Source organism: Cervus elaphus, chromosome 11, assembly GCF_910594005.1.
Source record: "Cervus elaphus chromosome 11, mCerEla1.1, whole genome shotgun sequence".
Taxonomy (NCBI): Eukaryota; Metazoa; Chordata; class Mammalia; order Artiodactyla; family Cervidae; genus Cervus; species Cervus elaphus.
In genome coordinates, this window is record NC_057825.1 from 93,750,031 (window position 1) to 93,770,002 (window position 19,972).

At 44.3% G+C, this 19,972-nt stretch overlaps 1 long non-coding RNA gene across 8 annotated transcripts in view; it reads left to right on the forward strand.

The window, feature by feature from the left end:
* Positions 1–1,218: 1,218 nt before the first annotated feature.
* Positions 1,219–19,972, forward strand: part of LOC122703920 — a 42,774-nt gene continuing 24,020 nt past the window's right edge. For 3 of the 8 annotated variants that reach the window (XR_006343656.1, XR_006343661.1, XR_006343662.1), the window contains exons 1-8: positions 1,219–1,877; positions 4,683–4,798; positions 5,812–5,881; positions 8,022–8,257; positions 8,471–9,241; positions 13,178–13,324; positions 15,811–15,991; positions 19,291–19,469. This is a non-coding gene — a long non-coding RNA (uncharacterized LOC122703920). Of the gene's footprint in view, positions 1,878–2,296; positions 2,413–4,682; positions 4,799–5,634; positions 5,882–8,021; positions 8,258–8,470; positions 9,242–13,177; positions 13,325–15,810; positions 15,992–19,290; positions 19,470–19,972 lie in introns of those variants that run through there. The other 5 variants (XR_006343659.1, XR_006343664.1, XR_006343660.1 and 2 more) reach the window with 5 other exon arrangements.

Genomic DNA, 19,972 nt, shown 5'->3' on the forward strand with positions numbered 1-19,972 from the left:
TTTTTCATGCAGAGCTGAAGCTCTGGGTGGTGGGGAAGTCTGAAGGGTGGAGGGGAGGGTGGGCACAGATGGCTTTTCACATTTGCCACCTCACTTTGAATGTGGAAATGTACTAATTTTGTGAGACTTGGTTTTCTTAAAAGTAGAGTTCCTTAAAGGAGGCTTATATCTTGAGCAGTGCTGTCTTTAAATGAACAGTTCTGCAGATGAGAAGGAATCTGTCTGCTGGACAGTGGTGAGATGAGAAGGAATCTGTCTGCTGGACAGTGGTGAGAAGGTGCTTTATTGTTGGAAATAAAATTCATCCAAGGAGATGCCAAATTACCTTGCCGTCCGAGTGGGTTATGGTGACTTCCAATTGCTTGCAGGTCATGTCAAACCTTTCTCCTGAGCACTTTTTGTCTCAAATAGACCTTCGCTAGGGAACGATTAAATGTCTCGGAGTTAGCAATTCGATCACAGAGTCTTTTTGAGGATTTGGTCCATTCTCAGAAAGATTCTTTCTTTCCCATGTGACCACCACTGACTTTCAACTCTCTTGTTTTGGCTCTTTGCCAGTTGTATCTGTTCGGGTAGAGAAGGTTATGCTGTGAAAATAGAAAATAGCCATCAAAATCTCAGTGACTTAAAATAACAAGTTTGCTCCTTGATCCCATTTCTTGTCTATTGTCGGTTGCAAGAGTGTCCTTCAATCTTAGACATTTATGGATGCAGAATGCCGGGGTTTCTGCTGTACCTGATTCCACACTCACCACAGCAGGAGGTAATGGGACCTGGGGAAGCTTGCGCTGACTTCTATAGCTTCTGTCCTGAAGTGACACCTGTCATTCCTCACATCTCATTGGTCAAAAAGTCACATGATCACACCTGACTACACAGTAGTCTGGTCCATTCAATCCTACTCTGAGCCCAGAAGGTGGGGGAAGAGAAATGCAAATAAACTGCCTATGAGGATCTCATCCTCAGTTATACAAAACCATACAGGACAAGGATTTCTCTCTATTTATCGTAATAGGCACTTACAGGGTACATTTCTCTGTCCTAGACATTTTCAACCCTGAATATTCATTGGAAGGGTTGATGCTGAAGCTGAAACTCCAAAACTTTGGTCACCTGATGCAAAGAGCCGATTCATTGGAAAAGACCCTGGTGCTCGGAAAGATTGAGGGCAGGAGGAGAAAGGGGTGACAGAGGATGAGATGGTTGGATGGCATCACTGACTCAATGGACATGAGTTTGAGCAAACTCTGGGAGATGGTGAAGGACAGGGAAGCCCGGCGTGCTGGCAGTCCATGGGGTCACAAAGAGTCAGACGCGACTGAGTGACTGAAAAACACCAAGACATTTTTGAACCTCACTAACACAGTGTCTCATGTCTCCACGACAGTCTCCAGGAATTGGCTGTTTGGCCTCCTTGGATGCCTATAATACTCTGCAATGCTTTCAGTGCCCACGATTAGGATGAAAATAATAATGAAGAACAGAAACTCACTGGCGGAGAGAAACACACCTCTTAAACAGTTGCTTCAGCTCCTCTTCTTTCCTTTCCCTTGAAAGTGCTTTTCAAGTTTTCATCGAAGAACATCTTTGTGATCAGATTAACCAAATGTTGACCCCAATAAGGAAGCTAAGACTGAGAGAAGATCAGTAGAGACCTTTCAAGCCTCTAATATGTGAGTTCAAGTTTTTAATTCATTTTTGGGGGAAATGACTAATCCCCACCACCATCATCATAACCCTCACCACCACCATCATCATCACCGCCTCCACTTCCATCATCACAGTCACCATTGCCAGCATCACTAGTACCACTGTCTGTCACACTTGTGTTACCCGTATGATGTTTCTCTTACACCATCATGGAGATCATAACACTGGTAAGATTTTTAGTAATTACAAGGCAACTTTTGGCTTAGACGGTAAAGCATCTGTTTACAATGCGGGAGACCTGGGTTCTATCCCTGGGTCAGAAGATTCCCTGGAGAAGGAAATGACAACCCACTCCAGTACTCTTGCCTAGAAAATCCCATGGACCGAGGGGCGTGGTGTCCATGGGGTCGCAAAGAGTCGGACACGACTGAGCGACTACACTTTCTTTGTTTTATTCCTACACATTACATAAATCTAGGAATTAAAAGGTCATGGAAGAATGTAACAACTCAGAACTGTGTTTGGGACTGAGTTTGGATTAAACCTGTCACCCTCTTCAATTTGAATGTTTTTTTTTTTTCTTTTCATTTTCTTCCTGTGCTACTTTATCCCCTCATTTAAACTTGAAAGAGCTAAAAAAAAAAAAAAGAAAGAAAGAAAAAGAAAAAAGAAAAATGACACAGTCTATGACCTCCAGGTTCCAGGAAAGGGCAGAATTTACTGAAGCACCAACTGAATTCCTTTACCACATGCATCACTCAGGTATTTTTTTTGAAGTGCACAAGTGTGGCCAGGATTTCCAAAGCCAAAGCTGTTGTTTTTTTTTTCCCTGCCAAACTCTGCTCAGCAACCAGCAGGGGAAGCTAGAAGGACCAGTCTGAAGGAAAGTGGCACAATTAGCCCATGAATCAGAATGCTTTGGCAGAATTGTGGCAATTGGCAGGTTTCTCTTCACGAGGTCACCCATCTGCTCTGAATCGGGTGTGATGCTCAGGGCCTCTGGGGACAGTGGTCAGAGTGGGCTTTCTCTGGACGTGTTCCCATTGCCCGCTGAACTGAGGAGATCAAGGTTCCCTCGTCGCTTTGGCTTACGTGGGAAGGATGGCATCTTGAACCCCTGCCCAAGGCCTGTGATTTAACAATCCTTTGTGAGGCCCCTGGGATTTGTGTCTTTAAACACTGTTGCTGGTTGAGGTAATGGTGGGGAGTAGAAGGAATCTAGCCCAAAGCTAAAGCCCTGGGGTTTTACCCCACTCCCAAATATTAACAAAACAAGGATGTTATTAAATTACCAATCCCGGCCCCAATTGAATAGATGCCAAGAATTCCGTGCTCCCACCTCACATAATATGTTTTATTTTTCTTCTGGGGATTTGTTTTCTGAATCAGTTTACTTCTTTGTGGTCCAATAATCACCAAATGGAATTCTCCCCATCTTTCATCCTTCATCATTAGGACAAAAATACAGTATCATTTTCTGGCAAGAAGTAAGTATCTCAAAATTAAAGACAATATTTTGTGACCAAAAAAAAAAAAAAAAATCCCTCGAGTACTATTTTTCTGATGAATCAGAACTGGAAGTGATTAAGGGCTCAGTGCCTTAAAACAATGTGCCCTCATGTTGTTCCTCCATGTTTGTTTGTTAGAACATCAAACATCCTCTGTTAAGTAAGTGAAGGGGGGTACTTAACAAATCTTCTAAGTGAGCCATAGATAAGTGCGTTGGCATGGTTTGAGGAAATGCATAGAAGATATTAAAAGTATTTATTTTATTGAGCTAATATTTCCTGCTGGAGATTAGAGTAGCAAATGGAGCCCACAGCTGTAAGAGAGATACTATTCATCAATTTAGTTTCTATTTATTTAGTCCCTAACTGTCAACTTGAACTTGAGTAGAAGTTTTTAAATTGTAACTTACTAAATGCTTATAAGAGTGTTCCTCAAATATAGAATCTCAGATTGTATTTTCATAACAATATACTTAGACTGATTTTATTTGAATTGAATTTTTTTTAAGGCATGCAGAATTCCAAATTTCTGAGAATCTTTAGGCTGACTATGATTTTGGTATGTTGTAGAGAATTACGATTTTAAGATCGTGTATTTTGATCATGCCAGTTTGGAAAATTCCTGATGCCATTTATAGCGCATTTCAGAAGGAAACATTTTTAAAGGCATTGTTTAAAAATCAGGGCTAGCTGTTTTCAGTGCAGGCTGCTGCCTCTTAGTTGTTGGAATCAGAGCACACTCGTTGCAAGTGGCTGTGGTCAGTCTAATCACCAGTGTCTTCTTCGTGGACATACCACTGTGGTTGTCATACAACTTAATTCTTGTTTTAGGTTTACAAAGGGAAGGGTATCTGGGATGCAGATATAGGCCCTGAGGTGATCAGGAGGCAACTAGTAGCTACAATAGTTAAGTTTCTTTAAACAATTTAATAATTGTTTAAATTATCTATTCATTTTTAAAATTTGAATTAAAATTTTATAATTATTATTTCTTTTTTTATAATTATTATTTCTAATTGTAATTGCTTTCCAAGTTGTGTTAGTCTCTGCTATACAACAAAGTGAATTGTGTATATATATATATATATATATATATATCCCCTCCCTCTTGAACCTTTCCCTCCCACCCCCAATCCCACCCCTCTGGGTCGTCACAGAGAACCAGATTGAACTCCCTTCACACACGACAGTGTATATGAGTCAGTCCTCATCTTCCAGTTCACGCCACACTCCCCTTCCCCTTGTGTCCACATGTCCATTCTCTATATCCGCATCTCTACTCTTGCCCTGCGAATAGGTTCATCTGTACCATTTTTCTAGGTCCCATGAATATGCATTAATATATGATATTTGCTTTTCTCATGGACCGTGAGCCTGTCATACAGGGTGAAGTAAGTTAGAAGTAGTTAAGTTTCAGTGAGGAGTTACTGTGTTCCAGGCACTCGACTAAAGAATTTGATGTCCTTTATTCCATGTGGAGACAGTGACTATTTTGCAGTAACTATGACTATCATCATTTTACAGGTGAGGAAATGACCAGCTCGAAGCAGATACTAACTTTCCCTGCCCCCTCACCCCCACCCCAATGAGCTGGCACGTGGTGGGGGCAGTGCATGGCAGAGCTGGGCTGCTCCTAAGAGGTTAGTCTTCTCCACTGAATGCCTGGGTGCGGTGGGGCTTCTCTTGCAGTGGGAACAAACCTGAGTGTTTAAAGATGGTCTTTCAGGCTCCTGAGGCAAAAGGTGGTAAGTGCAGATGACTGACTTAGCCTCCTCTCCCCCATCATAGAAATTCTGCAAAACATCCATGTATTTCCGAGCAGGCTTTTCCATGGACGAGTTCCCGTGGGCACGCGTTCAATTCAAGTGTGCTTTCCTCCAGGGGGCTCTTCCACAAGATTACAAAGACTGGGAACCTCACCCATGATTATTAATATTTTAAAAAAATTTCTTCTGGCTTCTATCGGGGCCCTATCAGTTTCAAAGATCGCTGTCAGGGGTGGGAGCAACTGAAGTTGAAATGGCCTGAAAGCGGAAACGTCTCTTCAGAGCTGTGCGGCCGGTGGAATATTCATAGAGACGTAATCTGACACAGGATACAGAGTTGGTGTTGAAACTCAGCTCCAAACCATAGTTGCTATTTGTAAAACGGGTCCCTCAGGGACCGGCTGGGGATAAGGTAAACGGAGGTGAGGGGGGTTGGAGGGGGGCTGACTGAGCTGCAGAGTGACTGACACAGGCCCAGAGGAGGGGCTTCTGGCCACAGGGATTAGGGTTCTGTGGGGTGTTCGGGGGCGGGGGGGCAGGAGGGCCCAGCCCTTCGCATATGGGAAGGACCACCTCTCCCTCAGTTGGGAGAACCCTTTCCCCTCATGCCGCCTGTGTTTGAAGCTTGAACTTTGGAGGAATTGCTACAGAATCCTTATGCAGTTTGGCCAAATGGGGAAGTGACACCATTTGCTTTTTTTCCCTGACAGTCTTCTGGCCAGGATATTGATGAAAAAAAAACCAAAATATGGCACCGTGGATCCCGATGAGTGTCACCTTCTGATGCTGAAATTCAATCTCAAAATGAACCAAAGGGACCATCTACTGATGACCCACGTTTCCTTTAAAGAATGCACACATCTCTCTCATTTCTTTTTCCCCGCTAGGAACTCTACTCACCTGTAGTTAATCTAAGAATTAACATTTAGCAGAATACTGCCTCAGTGCCTTAATGAGGTATGTGCCATGTGGCTCTGTTGATGAGAGCCCTGTGCTAATGAGGTCATGAGTTCAGTCCCCAGGAGGGCTGATTCACTTGTCCATGGTCCCCCTGTGGACCCCCGAGGGTCACTGGTCACCAGTGACCTTCTGGGGAAGAATCAACACAAATTCTTCACTGTTTGTGGGGAAAAGCCAACTCATAGCAGATGCCTTGAGTTGACTTGGACCATGGCAGTGGTCCCAGGGGGTGACAAAATGGTGCCCCAGAGGCTGCAAGGACTTCCTGCAGACTGTAACAGTGCTGTGCTTCCTGGGGTGGCCTCTGTGCTGGGAGAGCCTGCGTCGGTGTGGGGAGAGGGGGCTCCATCCTGCAAGGAAAGGGGAATGTCTTCTAGAAACAGTCAGGGATGGCAGTGCCTATTCAAGAGGCAGATGGAGAGAATGCTTGAGGAGAACTTGGTTGAGTTTTCATGCATGCTAAGTCACTTCAGTCATGTTGGACTCTTTGAGACCCCATGGACTGTAGCCTGCCAGGCTCCTCGGTCCACAGGGTTCTCTAGGCAAGAATGGCAAGTTATCGATCAGAGCAGTACCACCAATACATCCTCCTACCTTTGAGAGGTTAAAGGATCTGGCCACTGTCCTCCCTTGTTGAACAGAGTATTGTTCATCCTTAGAAATATTTGCTCTTCCATAGGCAAAAAGTATAGCAATGTTACTATACTGTGTATTCCTTTCACTAACAGCAAAACTGACTATTTTTATGTGACCATTTTAACATCTTTTTAGCAAATTTCCTGTTAATGTTCTTAAGACCCATATATTTGAGGGGCCAGTATACGTAACCCTCTCTACTTTATGGGCTATTGTAAGAACTGGTTGAAATAAACTCCTTGAATATGTTTGAAACCTACACAGCAGTTCACAGCTGTGTTGACCAAGTTTGTGGTCTGTAGGGTGAGAGTCAGAGGGAATGGCCACCTGGAGACAGCTGGGCTGAGTCGATGGGCACCCAATGAAGGTGTGGGAGGCTCTCTCCGAGGACTGGAGGGCAGAGGCACCTGAGAGGAAGTCAATGAAGCCTTGACCTTGAGATTTGCTCCTGAGAGAAGGCTGCTGGAAATAGACAAGGTCAGAGGCAATACAGGGGCTGGCAACTCGAAATGGGAGCCAGTTAGAAATGGAAGCGAGGAAAAAAAAGAAAAAAGAAATGGAAGGGAGCACCGTGGGCCAGGGAGTTAAAGGAAGCCAAGGAGATGGTGCCCAGGGCCGGTCTGGACCTCCCCAAGGCGGGGGTCGGGCAGGCACCTCTTCAGATGTCCTCAAACCATCATCCGAGAGCAAACGCCAGCAGTGTTGCTTCTCTGAAAACGCATCTGAATCCCAGTGTGACCAAGGCAGGTGTGTTTCCGAAGAGAAGGGGAAACCGGCACCGCTGCACACAGCCGTGGTCTTGTGTGGTCCCACCCATCTTCTCAGAAAGTCCCTGGAGTAGCCACACCTAAGAAGGGCAAGTGACAGACATAGATAAGCGGCCATTGAGTGAAGATGCGATCCTGCAGTAAAGTCCCCCCAGCATATACACAGCCCCGCTGATGTGAAATTCTATATATTCGTTATCTAGTTATGAGCTTCCCAGGTGGCTCAGTGGTAAAGAACCTGTCTGCCAGTGCAGGAGATGCAGGAGATGCGGATTCGATCCCTGGGTTGGGAAGATCCTCTGGAGAAGGAAATGGCAACCCACTCCAGTATTCTTGCCTGGGAAATTCCATGCACCGAGGAGCCTGACAGGCTACAGTCTATGGGGTCGAAAAGAGTGAGATATAACTGAGAGGCTGAACAAAAACAACAGCAAATATATAATTATATATACACGTGTTATACTTAGGTATGTATACGTAAGTTATAATTATGTTATACTGAAGTTGTACTCCAGTTGGACACAACTGAAGTGACTTAACACATACACATGTTAAGTATAAATATACTTAATATACATTGTATCATTTTGTATATAACACAGGAATATAGGCATATGCCTGCCTGCCTCTGGTAATCTTCAGAGAGTGGTAGTGAGGTGTGAGGGGGAGAAAGAATTAGCTTTGCTTTTACTCCATTTCTAAGTGTTGTTTCCCTTGTTACAACTATTATATAGTCCTTCTTTAATTTGGAAGTGATCCAATCAAGAAAACAAAACACTCCACCCCGCATCAGGGTCAGCAATTTAGGAGGTGATGGGAGCTGAGTTCTGGGATGCTGCTGACTTGGACAGAGGAGCCCCTGCAGCCCCTGAGAGCCACACCTGGCCCCTCGGACACTGAACTCATGGCCGCCTAGCACTCAGATGACGGGGGAGCTGTGCCTCCTTGGCAGGCAGGACCCTGCCAACAGGTAAGACTTCCCGGCCTGGGAGTAAACACAGGCATTCCTTCCAGATCAGGTGTGCATGTCTGTCTGGCAGAGAGGAGGCAGGGATCAATTGCAGGGGAAAGAACTTGAGCTTGTGAGGGAGGAAAAGGGAGAGCTTTTCTTCCTCAGTTCAAGAGCTGCCTCAGCAGCCAATGACAGAGTATCTGCCTGGCGTTTTATGTTATTTTACACCAGGTAAAGCTGCTTTCAGCCAACGATATTCCCTGTGCCAGGGACTGTGCACAGACTGGGAGATGAATTGGGGGACAGACTGTGATGGTCTCTGACCTTCTGGAGGCTCAGCTGAGCTGGGGAGATGGATGCTTCATGAGGGACTAAGCTAACAGAGGAAATGATGCTCTGAAGGAAGTGGAAATGGGTGACTATCAGGGCTGGACTGTTTTGGATTTGAAGGCAATGCAAGCACTTTCTGAGGAGAGTACCTTTAAACCAAATTAACAATTGTGGTGCTGGAGAAGACTCTTGAGAGTCACTTGGACTGCAGGGAGATCCAACCAGTTAATCCTTAAAGAAGTCAAACCTGAACATTTGTTGGAAGGGCCGATGCTGAAGCTCCAATACTTTGGCCACCTGATGCGAAGAGCCGACTCGTTGGAAAAGATCCTGATACAGGGAAAGATTGAGGGCAGGTGGAGAAGGGGACGACAGAGGATGAGGAAGTTGGATGGCATCACTGACTCAATGGATATGAGTTTAAGAACACTCTGGGAGATGGAGAAGGACAGGAAAGCCTGGCGTGCTGCAGCTCATGGGATTGCAGAGTCAGATGTGTTCAGCTGATCGTGAACAATAAGAGCAACAATGAGGAGACGGGGCCAGCAGGTGGAGGAAGGCAGAGGCAACTCAGCCTCTCCACAGAGTGACCTGCAGAGCAGTGAGCCGTCAGGATGAGGTCTGAGAGGCCGGCAGGCATCGGATCACATCTGGCCCCATACATGCTTTATGGTTTGTGTTTTTTTAATCTTTTAAAATTAATTTTTATGGGAGTATAGTTGCTTTACAATGTCGTTAGTTTCTGGGTATCTCTTTTTTTGGATTTCCTTCCCATTTAAGTCACCACGGAGCATTCCCTGTGCTCTATAGTAGGTTCTCATCAGTTATGGTACCATTATCAATAGTGTATATGCATCAGTCCTAATCTCCCAATTCATCTCACCCTCCCTGTGCTTCAGATTTGGAAGTTTGATTTTACCCTAAATGTCAAGGCAAGGTAAAGCATGCTCAGAAATCCAACATCTTAGCACCTCGCTGAAGCACTTCCAACTCAGCCCATATAAAGATCTGTTGACTGAGCACAAAATAAACAGATTGATGTTCTGTGAGTGGAAATCATCCTGTTTTACTTTATTCTATTTTTAAACTTTTGTTTTGACCCCAATTACATGAAAAATCATTCCTGTTTAGATCCATTTTTGTTAAAAGACCAAGCTTACAGTGATGAAAATACAAAGGCTGATGTTGAGAAGCCAGCCTGAAGTGAAAGGAAAGGTTGATGAGACACTGTCTGCAGGACCCGGATTGTGTGAAGCACTTTCAGAAACCATCACCTGTCATATAGATGAAAGGCTTGGTGAGGCCACACCCCCGTGTGAGGTCCCAGGAACGTGTATCTCTGTTCCAGGGAACTTTCCTGGTTGTTGTTTAGCTGCCCACTTGTGTCCGACTCTTGAGACTCCATGAACTGTAGCCCACCAGGCTCCTCTGTCCACGGGGTTTCCCAGGCAAGAATACTGCAGTGGGTTGCCATTTCCTTCTCCAGGGCATCTTTCCAACCTAGGGATCAAACCCAGGTCTCCTGCATTGCAAGCGGATTCTTGGATTCTTCACCTTCTACTACATAATATTTTGGTAAGGATAAAAGAAGAGAATGAAAATATTGGGCATGCAAGAGATGTTCAAGAAATATTAGCATTTTTATTCCTTTAAGTAAGTAAGTAAGTGTTAGTTGCTCAGTCATGCCTGACTCTTTGCAACCCCATGGACTGCAGCCCACTAGGCTCCTCTGTCCATGAGATTTTCCAGGCAAGGATACTGGAGTGGGTTGCCATTTCCTTCTCCAGGGGATCTTCCCAACCCAGGGATTAAACCCGGGTCTCCTGCACTGCAGGCAGATTCTTTACCAACTGAGCTACAAGGAATTTAAGGCTTCCCTACTGGCTCAGATGATAAAGAATCCACCTGCAATGCAGGAGACCTGGGTTCAATCCCCATCCCCCTCCCTGCCCCTGCCCAGGTCAGGAAGATCCCCTGGAGGAGGAAATGGCAACCCACTCCAGTATTCTTTCCTGGAGAATCCCATGGACAGAGGAGCCTGGAGGATTACAGTCCATGGAGTCGCAAAGAGTGGGACATGACTGAACGACTAAGCACACACACCCTCAATAATTTAATAAACCCTTCCAAAAATAGAACTTCCTTCAGAGTAGGAGCCTACCCATTTTTGGTTGATGGACTATCCAAAAGGACACCGGATCCCTTTATTTGACTCTTGGTAAGTTGACTTTGCACTTTAAAAAGGAAAAAGGGGAAACCTGTAGTCCTTCAAACAATGACCCCTTTTAAAACCTACGTTGGATTCCGATTTCAAAGAATATTCTTATTAACATAGTTCCTTACAAATGGAGTGCCACTCATCAAATATTTATAAGGAGTAGCCTGAGAAGCCAGCGTAGCGCTTGGCGAGCCTGGGGACATTTCCCACATGCGCTGTGGGGTGGCATAGGCAGGGGACACCCTTTAATTTTGTGGCATGGTTTGGGGGCTCCAGCATGCGCTGGTCTTGGCATGGTTTCTCCCGGCTCTGGGCCTGATCCGACCCCGTTCAGGACTCCCATGTAGCTCGGCCTCGCAGGCAACTCACTTTGAAGTCCACAGGGGCTCTTTGAATAGAAAACATACACAACGGGGCGCTGATGCAAATAGGAATCTAGGCCTGATGTATGTGGGGAATAAAGGTGCTTCTCACCCCAAATATTAGCTCTTTAGCCAGGAAAAGACGGTTTGATCATTAAATAAAAGAGCCCCTCCTTACCTTAAAAACTCCACAATCTACCACCAAAGCTTCTCCATCCATTTGCTCAGAAATGATAAACCTGCTAATTACCTGCGAGTTTTAATTAAGCAACAGATACAGGCAGTGCAGGGCTGACTGGTTTGGCTTCAAGCATATCAATAAAATAAACATTCTCAATTCCAGGGCAACTTGCTCAGTGATAAAAAAAACAAAAAACAAAAAACTAAACATCACTATCTTTTGAAATATCACTCATTGAGCGTGATCATTTAGAAAAATATCTCTATTAGAGATAGTTAGAGATGTTTTTTGGTTGAAAAATGTGATCGCCGATGGAGTGCAAAGCTGTGATTTGTAGACAGGCTAAGTAAATTAAATCACTCACTGTCTTTTTTCCTTTTTCTTTTTTTTTTTTCCAATGGCTTTAAAAGTTAAAGGTAATTTGCAAGGAAAACGCTCCGTTTGAATTGGTTTGTAATATCTGTTAATGATCTTTAAAAAATCCACTTATTCACAATTCTGCCCCTGAGGGAATAGCGGTGTGCTATCAGAAAAATTTCTAAAGTCTGAAATGTCATTAGCGAGTGATTTCTTTGAAGTAAAAAGCCCCGAAAAAATAAATTATATAAGGTATACAAGTGCGCAGGACAATCACTTTGATGAATAATATCTGTGTTTTTCATGCCAAAAAATACAACAATTGAGATCCAGGCTGCTAAATTACAGAGCCGTCTTTTGAATTACCTCCGTGTAGGCATACCTGCTCTGTTTATTTCACACGTATATTGAGTTCTCCCATATATTTATAGACTGTTGATGTAAAAACAGTAGTGTTAGGACCAATTTTGATTATATTCCTCGTGTTTACTTTTTGGAAACACAAGGTGTTGCCTAAATACAAGGCTACAGGTGTGTCTTCCGGGAGGAAGACAATGGCTTGTTTGAGCGCAGCAGCACCCTGGATGGAAGAGCCAGGTGTCCAAATGGAGGTGCAAATACCAGGCAGTGCCTGGATGGTTCACTACTAGATAACAGAGCTGTGAAATCCCACACCAAAGGGAAAATTTCCTTCCTGACCCCAGCTGGCTATCAGTTTTTTTTTTTGTTTTGCCTGGAAGCAGAGGCGTCTTTGTAATATAATAGCAGTCAGTGTAACTGCGGATGCTGTTTCGGCTGCTATAAATAGCTAATCTTTTTTTTTTTTTTTTTAAGGGAGGAGTTGGATTTTACTAAAGCATTGGCTAGAGGTTAATTATCCATTTCGTAAGAAAGTATTTCCTCCTAGACAGCCTCAATTTGTTACCTTTTAATCCCGCTTTACATAATAAGGCTGGAAATACAAGCGTCTCCTCCAGGTCCTTCATTGTTGACATAATTTCATACAACGGCTCTTTCATTTTTTTTTACCCCTTATACATTCCTCACCTCTTTGCTCAACTGCAGAGGGTCCCAGTTTTATTCATGGTTCCTCAGGGAAAGGCATTCACTTTTCCCGATCCAACTGACCTATAGTCACAGGTGTGTATGTGTGGTCCTTTCCACTTTCTACTCTGGAGCCAACATCAGGAGGGCACATTGAACCCAGGTAACTGCAAACTACTATTTTTTCAAACATATTTATTTGGCTTTTTTATTTGGCTGTGCCGGGTCTAAGCTGTGGCCCTCAGCATCTTCAATCTTCACTGGGGCATGTGAGATTTTTAGTTGTACCATGTTACTCTCAGTTTTGGCATCTGGAATCTAGTTCCCTGACCATGGATCAAATGCAGATCCCCTGCATTGGGAGCATTAAGTCTTAGCCATTGGACCACCAAGAAAGTCCCAAGATTGGTTTTAAAAAAGATCTTCTACACTATTTTCTGTGTTAGTCCCTCCATGTGCTTCACTGAAGAAATCAACACTTGAAAATTTTGGGGATTCTTTATTGAGGTTCCACATATGGAAGCTGCAAAGAGCAGAAACACGTGACTCCACGGATTATCCTGGTGGGAATGCATCCCAGTAACCACCCCCAGGTAAGAAAAAGAACCTAGCCGTTGTCCCTGATGGCCCCAGGTGATGGTGTCCCTTCTTCCTCCTCAGAGATAGCCACCGTCCTAATATCTGATCCCATAGATTGTTTTTCTCTTTTCTTGAGTAACACTCTATAAATGGAATCATATGGTATCTGTTCTTTTGTGTCTGTCTTTATCTTTTCAACATCATGTTTGTGAGCTGTATCTATGTTGTTGGGTGTCATTATAGTATTTTCCCCCTGTCGTATTTCCTTCCATTCTCACAGTTACATAGCATAGCTTACTATTTTATAATAGTAGTTTATCACTTTACTCCTGATCAATGTTTGGGTTGTTTCAGTTCTAGGCTAATTCAGAGAGGGCTGCTGTGGGCTTTCTTGCGGATGTCTTTGGTGGGTATGTGCGTGCATTTCTGTTGCGTGTGTAGGGAACTACTATGTTGCAGGGCATGGCTTTAATAATGTCAGTTTTGCAAAGGATTTTGTCAGTTTCTATTCCCACCGGCAAGTGGGAGGGTTATGCTGCTCTTCTTCCTCATTCATATTTGGTTCTCTTAGCCTTTTTGATTTTAGGCTCTCTGGGGGTACATAGTTGAATTTCATTGTGGTTTTAATTTGACTTACCAGATTTACTAATAAGTTGAACATCTTTTCATGTACACTGGCTATTTGGGTATCTTTTTTTTTTCCATTTATTTTTATTAGTTGGAGGCTAATTACTTTACAATATTGTAGTGGTTTTTGCCATACATTGACATGAATCAGCCATGGATTTACATGTATTCCCCATATTTGGGTATCCTGAGAATGGGCTTTTGCAAATGTCCTGCTGATTTTTCTGTTGTATTGTTCATCTTTTCTTTCAGATTTATAAGTATCTTACTGAGATACTTATATTCTGAATATGATCCTTTTTTGTTTATGTATATTGCAAATGTCTTATACTACCCTGAGCTTGACTTTTCACTCACTTCATGGTGTCTTTGGTTGAGTGGAAGATTTTAATTTTACTGTACTTTAACTTACCAATATTTTCCTTTATAGTTAATGCTTCCTATGTCGTATTTAAGAAAGCTTTGCTTTCCTGACGGTCATGAAAATATTCTTGTGTATTATCTTCTGGAAATGTCATATCAATAATTTCACCTTTCTCATTTAGATCTGTAATCTACATGGTAGTGACTTTCACATATGGTGTGATGTTGGGATCAAGTCTGTTTATTCCTCCATCATATCCACTTACCTTGCACCATTAATAGAAAGAACTTCTTTTCTCCAGTACTCTGAAACATTTTTGCCATAAATTAAGTGCTCACTTATTTATAGGCTGACCCTATGTTTTTCCCATTTATTCTGTTAATGTGATGAACTATACAAGAAGTTTTTGAATGTCAAACCAGCCTTGCATTTCTGGACTAAACTGAATTTGGTTATGATATTTATTTTATGTACTAACACATGTTTTGATAATTTTTACAATATGTATAAAAGAAATTTACCTGTCATTTTTTTTAGTGTAATATCCCTGCCAGATATGCTACCAAGATTTAGCTAGCTCATAAAACAAATTGAGAAGCGTTCTCATTACGTTCTTTAAAAACTTAAAACATGAATACATGTGTGTGTGCTCATTTGTGTCTGACTCTTTACAATACCATGGACTGTAGCTCACCAGGCTCCTCTGTCCATGTGATTTGCCAGGCAAGAATATTGGAATAGGTTTCCATTTCCTCCTAATCTAATATGGTGATTATATGTAGTTTGTCCTAGCATCAATCCTGGGTCAGGAAGATCTCCTGGAGAAAGGAATGGCTACCCACTTCAGTACTCTTGCCTGGAGAATTCCATGAACAGAGGAGCCTGGCAGGATACAGTCCATGGGGTCACAAAGATTCAGATATGACTGAGCAACTAATACCTGTCCTGAGTATACTACTCAGGTTTCTCCAGAGAAACGAACCAATTGCATATCTGCAGACAGATATATATATATATGTAAGAGCAGACCTACTATAGGAATTGGCGAGCACAGTTACAGAGGCCAAGAAGTCGCTTGATCTGCTGTCAGCAAACGGGGAGCCAGGAAAGCTAATGGTGTAACCCTGTCCAAATCTGAAGGCCTGACTACTCGGGGGGTTGAGGACTGGGGGATGGGCAGTGGTATAAGTCCTGGTTGGATTCTTTTTAAATTGAAGTGGAGTTGATTTACAGTATTATATTGGTTTCAGATATACTGCACAGTGATTCAGTATTTTTATAGAGCATGCTCCATGAAAAGTTATTGTAAGATAATGGAATACACCTGTGCTATACATAGAGTTGCAAAGAGTTGGACATGACTGAAGTGATTGAACATGAGCATACACCTGGTTGGATTCTGAAGGCCCGAGCACTGGGAGCTCCCGTGTCCAAGGGCAGGAGAAGACGGGTGTCCCAGGTGAGGCAGAAAGAAAACTCACCCTTCCTCTGTCTTTCTGTCTTGTGCAGACATTCAGTGAATGGGATGCTTCTCACTGCAATGTTGAGGGTGATCCTTTTAACTCCATCCACCCATTCGAAGGCCAGTCTCCTCCAGAAACGCCCTCAACAGACACACCAGAAATAGTTTCAACAGCTCTCTGGGCCTCCCTTAGCCCCATCAAGTTAACCCATCATGCCAACCATCACAGTAAGTATTCATCACAATTATATTTCATTCCAGGTTTCTCTATATTTCAAATTAGACTTTTGGCAGAAAACTGGTTTCATGTGAGTTTTGCACCTGCATGCATGCTCAGTCCTATCCAACTCTTTGGGACACCATGGACTGTAGCCCACCAGGCTCCTCGGTCCATGGGATTTCCCAGGCAAGCATACTGGAGTGGGTAGTCATGCCCTCCTCCAGGGCATCTTCCTGACCTATCTCCTGTGTCTCCTGCATTATAGGTGATTCTTTACCGATGAGCCATCTGGGGAGCCCATGGGAAGGTCAGTAGGAGTTAGACTGTTTTCCAGGCGCTCTTACATGGCACTTGGCAGTAAGCTTACGTACTCAAGGCTGACCTTTGTCACTGAGTCTCAATCCTGGGACCCGTTGTCAAGGTCCGTCTTGGGTTTGAAGAAGAACCTGTGAGAGGACAAGTTTCTGGACATAGGGCAAGCATTCAGATAAACACCTGATCCCAGTGAGAATCTTCAAAACCAATTTCATCTCCCCCTTTTGACCCTTTGATCACTGCTCCACCAGCCTGTTCTTTTTAATCTCCTTCAGTGCTGTGCCTCTCATAGCTCACCCATCTCTCCACACCTACTTGCTGTGGTCCTCTGGGCTATGGCATTTCTAGTACACCCAGTCTTCATTTCATCCTCTTCTCAGACATCCAAATGCTCACTCCAAAATGGAAGGCGGGTGGGGCTTTCCTGGTGGCTCAGTGGTAAAGATACACCTGCCAAGGCAGGAGACATGGATTCAGTCCCTGGTCCAGGAAGATCCCACATGCCACGGAGCAACTAAGTCCACGCGCCACAACCATTGAGCCTGTGCTCTAGAGCCGCAACTACTGAGCCCATGTACCCCAGAGCCCGTGCACCCTAGCAAGAGAAGCCGCTGCGGTGAGAAGCCCAAGCACTGCAACTGAAGAGGAGCCTCTGCTCATCACAGCTAGAGAAAAAAGCCCGGACAGCAGTGAAGATTCAGCACAGCCAGAGAACAACAGCAACCAGAAAACAGCATAGAAAGCTGGCCCCCTCAGCCCTCGTAGAGAGCTCCGCGGTGGCTTTGCAAGGTGAAACGCAGGCTCACGCACACGTACATGGAGCTGCTCTGGCCAGCTCTTCCGTCCTCCCCAGCCTGCCCCCTCCCCTGCAGCACCTCCAGCCGCCCTTGGTTCCCGGTGTGCACATGGGGTCCTTTCACACCAACCTTTGTCTGTGTTGCTCTTCCTACCAGGCATGGGCTGTCCATGGCTTCCTCCTGGACAACCCACCGTTTAGCCATCAGCTCAGGCCAGAACCCTTGAGCCCTCCCAGCTGGGGCTTGTGTGGTCTCCTGGCCGGTGCCTCATCTCTGTGATGAGATGGTGAGCTCTTGGCAGGCAGGGTCCAGGTCTCAGCCTGGTGGAGAGCAGGTGATCAATAAAAACGTATAAATTCAAACAGAAGGGACAACACTGACTAGGGACTGGCTTCCATTTCATTTCAACTTTATTCATTTATCTACTTGGCTGTCTTGGCTCCTGGTTGCGGCACTCAGGATCTTCCTTGCGTCATATGGGATCTTTTAAAAAATTCATTTATTTTTAACTGGAGGATAGTTACTTTATGTTTTTGTGTTGGCTTCTGCGACATAGCGATATGAATCAGCCACAGGCATACACACCTCCCCTCCCTCTAAAACCGTCCTGCTCCCTCCTCCTACCCCACCGCTCTGGGCATCACAGACCGCCGGCCTGAGCCCCCCGTGTTACATGGCGGCTCCCGCCGGCTCTGTCTTACACACGGTGTGTATATGTCAGTGCCGCTCTCCCCGTTTGTCCCACCCTCTCCTTTCCCCACCGTGTCCCCAGGTCTGTTCTCTATGTCTGTGTCTCCATTGCTGCCCTGAAAATGGGTTCATCAGTACTATCTTTCTAAATTACAATATATGTGTTCATATACGCTGTTTGTTTTTCTCTTTCTGACATTTTGCTCTGTATACTAGGCTGAATTATCTTTCTAGATTCCCTATCTGTGCGTTAGCATACCATATCTGTTTTTCTCTGACTTACTTCACTCTGTATAATAGGCTCTAGGTTCATCCACCTTACTAGAATCTTGTGTTGAGGTACATGAACTTTCTTTTGCAGTGCAAACGGGCTTAGTCGCTCCAAGGCATGTGGGATCTTAGTTCCGCGACCAGGCATTGAACTCATGTTCCTTGCATTGCAAGGCAGATTCTTAACTCCTGGACCACCAGGGAATTCCCTTATTTCATCTTTTTGGAAGCCTGAGGTGGACTAGGATGGCCCAAATGCCATGCCCAGAAGGGAGGCAAGAAGGCCCAGGCGATGGAAAATCTGCTGATGCAATCTCTTCCTCGGACTAAATTCGACTCAAATAGTGAAAACTCTCTTCCAATAGCATCCGTTTCTGTAGAATGGATTAGCAGCAAGGATTTCCTATACAGATTTTTCCAGAGTAACAAATTCAAACCACTTACTCTAAGAATTTTAATGAAAAAAAAAATCCTGCTTAAAAGGCATCTGACCAAGATCCTTCCCCTTTTCTCTTATTAATAAAAGAGTTTACACAGAAACTCTGTAAGAGATTGTGTAAGAGGTTCGCAAGGATTGCTGAAGTCTCCACTAGACGTGTACTTTCACTTTGTGAAATTGGTTACACCCTCCAAATGGTATCACACAGAAATGGACTTTCTGGGGCTTGTCTCTATGAATGGGTTTTAGCTGCACAGTGGTGCCATTCATTTTATTTGGCCCACGTATTGCCAGTCCATTCTAAATTTGGCCTTAATTATTTTTCCTTTCACAAAAATATTTTGTGGGATCTTTTTGAACCCCGACGACTTCCTTCTTGTCCCTTAAACCAGAATCCAGGAGTGTTATTTTTGTTCTCCTCTAATTAAAATAATTGCTTGCTTCTTTTTAACTAGATTCGTGCAGTTATTAGCCTAATACATGGATGGGTGCCACGCGGTGCTTAAGAGACAGAATGAGAAGTGATCGTGTAACTTCACATGAAAAAGATTCCCTAGTGCCAAGGAGCATTTTCCCTTTTCAGCTGGCATTTTAGAAGAGCCTTTAATAAATTTGCCCCCCCTCCCACACCCCACCACCCCCTTACTAAAAGACGATTAACTGAAAGAATAGTCCTATTTTCTTCGTTAGGTACACAGCTCACCCAGGACAATTTGAAGAGGGGCACTTGATATGCTGGGTAGGGTACAAAGACCTGGGCTCTGGTTTTAATTTCTGCCCCTGTTTTGTCTTCCAGAATAACTGTGTGTGAAGGGTGAAAGCCCCATGTCTCTGAAGCCAGTGGGTGTTCACAAGAGGATTATGGGAACAGGGACAGAAGTGCCTGGATGTACTGTTCAGAGCTGGCAGGACCCGACCTCTAAAAGGAAGACTTAAAATGATGTTTTTGACATCAACACTTTCCCCAAAGCTGATGTAAGTCCTGGGGTTTTGGCAAAGGCCCACAGGCTACCTCTGACCTGTTGTCTCTTTTTTTTTAAAAAAATTATTTATTAATTTATTTTTGGCTGCACTGGGTCTTTGTTGCTACACAGACTTTTCTCTAGATGCAGTGAGCAGGGGCTACTCTCTACTTGCGGTGCACGGCCTGCTCATCTCGGTGGCTTCTCTTGCTACAGAGCACAGGCTCTATGGCGTGCGGGCTTCAGTAGTTGCGGTGCATAGCCTCAGTCGTTGCAGCTCAAAGACTCTAGATGGTAAGCTCAGAAGTCGGGGCACATGGACTTAGTTGCTGCATGGCATGTGGGATCTTATTTCCTGGACCAGGGATCACCTGCATTGGCAGGCAGATTCTTAACCGCTGGACCACCAGGGAAGTCCCTGTTACCTCCTTTTGTAAGTTAAGCTTCATGGGATCACCACGGCCATAGCCATTTGTGGATGTGTTGTCTAGGGCTGCTTTTGGACACAACGTGGAG